Genomic DNA, 3,037 nt, shown 5'->3' with positions numbered 1-3,037 from the left:
GTATGATCGCATCCGACATGTTACCCCGGTCTTCGTCCCTTATCCTTGCCCCTCCCAGCTCCACTACAAAGACGATTGTACATTGCTTTGGCCGCTCCCTCTCAACTACGGAGACGAGTTTAACGCGGTTTCCACCCCTCCCTCTCAACCGCACCAGTGCACGCTTGCCGCGCCACAACGCCGACGCTGGACCCGTGAATCGTGAGCACCCAGCTATGACTTACCGCACTCGTGCAAAATAATAAAACACGGTAAATATATTACTTACACGTGCGTTTTGTTTTGCAAGCGGCGCGAAAAAAATTAAAAAGGGAATGCAACAAGAGGACTTCCCAGGAGGTCACCCATCCTAGTACTACTCTCGCCCAAGCACGCTTAACTTCAGAGTTCTGATGGGATCCGGTGCTTTAGTGCTGGTATGATCACATCCGACATGTTACCCCGGTCTTCGTCCCTTATCCTTGCCCCTCCCAGCTCCACTACAAAGACGATTGTACATTGCTTTGGCCGCTCCCTCTCAACTACGGAGACGAGTTTAACGCGGTTTCCACCCCTCCCTCTCAACCGCACCAGTGCACGCTTGCCGCGCCACAACGCCGACGCTGGACCCGTGAATCGTGAGCACCCAGCTATGACTTACCGCACTCGTGCAAAATAATAAAACACGGTAAATATATTACTTACACGTGCGTTTTGTTTTGCAAGCGGCGCGAAAAAAATTAAAAAGGGAATGCAACACGAGGACTACTCTCGCCCAAGCACGCTTAACTTCGGAGTTCTGATGGGATCCGGTGCTTTAGTGCTGGTATGATCGCATCCGACATGTTACCCCGGTCTTCGTCCCTTATCCTTGCCCCTCCCAGCTCCACTACAAAGACGATTGTACATTGCTTTGGCCGCTCCCTCTCAACTACGGAGACGAGTTTAACGCGGTTTCCACCCCTCCCTCTCAACCGCACCAGTGCACGCTTGCCGCGCCATAACGCCGACGCTGGACCCGTGAATCGTGAGCACCCAGCTATGACTTACCGCACTCGTGCAAAATAATAAAACACGGTAAATATATTACTTACACGTGCGTTTTGTTTTGCAAGCGGCGCGAAAAAAATTAAAAAGGGAATGCAACACGAGGACTTCACAGGAGGTCACCCATCCTAGTACTACTCTCGCCCAAGCACGCTTAACTTCGGAGTTCTGATGGGATCCGGTACTTTAGTGCTGGTATGATCGCATCCGACATGTTACCCCGGTCTTCGTCCCTTATCCTTGCCCCTCCCAGCTCCACTACAAAGACGATTGTACATTGCTTTGGCCGCTCCCTCTCAACTACGGAGACGAGTTTAACGCGGTTTCCACCCCTCCCTCTCAACCGCACCAGTGCACGCTTGCCGCGCCACAACGCCGACGCTGGACCCGTGAATCGTGAGCACCCAGCTATGACTTACCGCACTCGTGCAAAATAATAAAACACGGTAAATATATTACTTACACGTGCGTTTTGTTTTGCAAGCGGCGTGAAAAAAATTAAAAAGGGAATGCAACACGAGGACTTCCCAGGAGGTCACCCATCCTAGTACTACTCTCGCCCAAGCACGCTTAACTTCGGAGTTCTGATGGGATCCGGTGCTTTAGTGCTGGTATGATCGCATCCGACATGTTACCCCGGTCTTCGTCCCTTATCCTTGCCCCTCCCAGCTCCACTACAAAGACGATTGTACATTGCTTTGGCCGCTCCCTCTCAACTACGGAGACGAGTTTAACGCGGTTTCCACCCCTCCCTCTCAACCGCACCAGTGCACGCTTGCCGCGCCACAACGCCGACGCTGGACCCGTGAATCGTGAGCACCCAGCTATGCTTACCGCACTCGTGCAAAATAATAAAACACGGTAAATATATTACTTACACGTGCGTTTTGTTTTGCAAGCGGCGCGAAAAAAATTAAAAAGGGAATGCAACACGAGGACTTCCCAGGAGGTCACCCATCCTAGTACTACTCTCGCCCAAGCACGCTTAACTTCGGAGTTTTGATGGGATCCGGTGCTTTAGTGCTGGTATGATCGCATCCGACATGTTACCCCGGTCTTCGTCCCTTATCCTTGCCCCTCCCAGCTCCACTACAAAGACGATTGTACATTGCTTTGGCCGCTCCCTCTCAACTACGGAGACGAGTTTAACGCGGTTTCCACCCCTCCCTCTCAACCGCACCAGTGCACGCTTGCCGCGCCACAACGCCGACGCTGGACCCGTGAATCGTGAGCACCCAGCTATGACTTATCGCACTCGTGCAAAATAATAAAACATGGTAAATATATTACTTACACGTGCGTTTTGTTTTGCAAGCGGCGCGAAAAAAATTAAAAAGGGAATGCAACACGAGGACTTCCCAGGAGGTCACCCATCCTAGTACTACTCTCGCCCAAGCACGCTTAACTTCGGAGTTCTGATGGGATCCGGTGCTTTAGTGCTGGTATGATCGCATCCGACATGTTACCCCGGTCTACGTCCCTTATCCTTTCCCCTCCCAGCTCCACTACAAAGACGATTGTACATTGCTTTGGCTGCTCCCTCTCAACTACGGAGACGAGTTTAACGCGGTTTTCACCCCTCCCTCTCAACCGCACCAGTGCACGCTTGCCGCGTCACAACGCCGACGCTGGACCCGTGAATCGTGAGCACCCAGCTATGACTTACCGCACTCGTGCAAAATAATAAAACACGGTAAATATATTACTTACACGTGCGTTTTGTTTTGCAAGCGGCGCGAAAAAAATTAAAAAGGGAATGCAACACGAGGACTTCCCAGGAGGTCACCCATCCTAGTACTACTCTCGCCCAAGCATGCTTAACTTCGGAGTTCTGATGGGATCCGGTGCTTTAGTGCTGGTATGATCGCATCCGACATGTTACCCCGGTCTTCGTCCCTTATCCTTGCCCCTCCCAGCTCCACTACAAAGACGATTGTACATTGCTTTGGCCGCTCCCTCTCAACTACGGAGACGAGTTTAACGCGGTTTCCACCCCTCCCTCTCAACCGCA

At 51.8% G+C, this 3,037-nt stretch overlaps 6 non-coding genes and 1 pseudogene across 6 annotated transcripts; all 7 read right to left on the bottom strand.

Annotated features, from left to right (window-relative positions):
- Window positions 1-311: 311 nt before the first annotated feature.
- LOC119342732 lies at window positions 312-430 on the bottom strand. The gene has a single exon (XR_005165696.1). It is a non-coding gene; the product is annotated as a 5S ribosomal RNA (ribosomal RNA).
- A 297-nt stretch (window positions 431-727) lies between these two features.
- LOC119342733 lies at window positions 728-819 on the bottom strand (annotated as a pseudogene).
- Window positions 820-1,116: 297 nt separating this feature from the next.
- Window positions 1,117-1,235, bottom strand: LOC119342737. Its single transcript, XR_005165699.1, has one exon. It is a non-coding gene; the product is annotated as a 5S ribosomal RNA (ribosomal RNA).
- A 297-nt stretch (window positions 1,236-1,532) lies between these two features.
- LOC119342734 lies at window positions 1,533-1,651 on the bottom strand. The gene has a single exon (XR_005165697.1). It is a non-coding gene; the product is annotated as a 5S ribosomal RNA (ribosomal RNA).
- Window positions 1,652-1,947: 296 nt separating this feature from the next.
- LOC119342738 lies at window positions 1,948-2,066 on the bottom strand. Its single transcript, XR_005165700.1, has one exon. It is a non-coding gene; the product is annotated as a 5S ribosomal RNA (ribosomal RNA).
- A 297-nt stretch (window positions 2,067-2,363) lies between these two features.
- On the bottom strand, window positions 2,364-2,482 carry LOC119342731. The gene has a single exon (XR_005165695.1). It is a non-coding gene; the product is annotated as a 5S ribosomal RNA (ribosomal RNA).
- Window positions 2,483-2,779: 297 nt separating this feature from the next.
- Window positions 2,780-2,898, bottom strand: LOC119342736. The gene has a single exon (XR_005165698.1). It is a non-coding gene; the product is annotated as a 5S ribosomal RNA (ribosomal RNA).
- Between the last annotated feature and the right edge of the window lie 139 nt (window positions 2,899-3,037).

The sequence above is a fragment of the Triticum dicoccoides genome, unplaced genomic scaffold, assembly GCF_002162155.2.
Source record: "Triticum dicoccoides isolate Atlit2015 ecotype Zavitan unplaced genomic scaffold, WEW_v2.0 scaffold103360, whole genome shotgun sequence".
NCBI classification, from domain to species: Eukaryota; Viridiplantae; Streptophyta; class Magnoliopsida; order Poales; family Poaceae; genus Triticum; species Triticum dicoccoides.
This window is presented reverse-complemented; position numbering and strand designations above follow the sequence as displayed.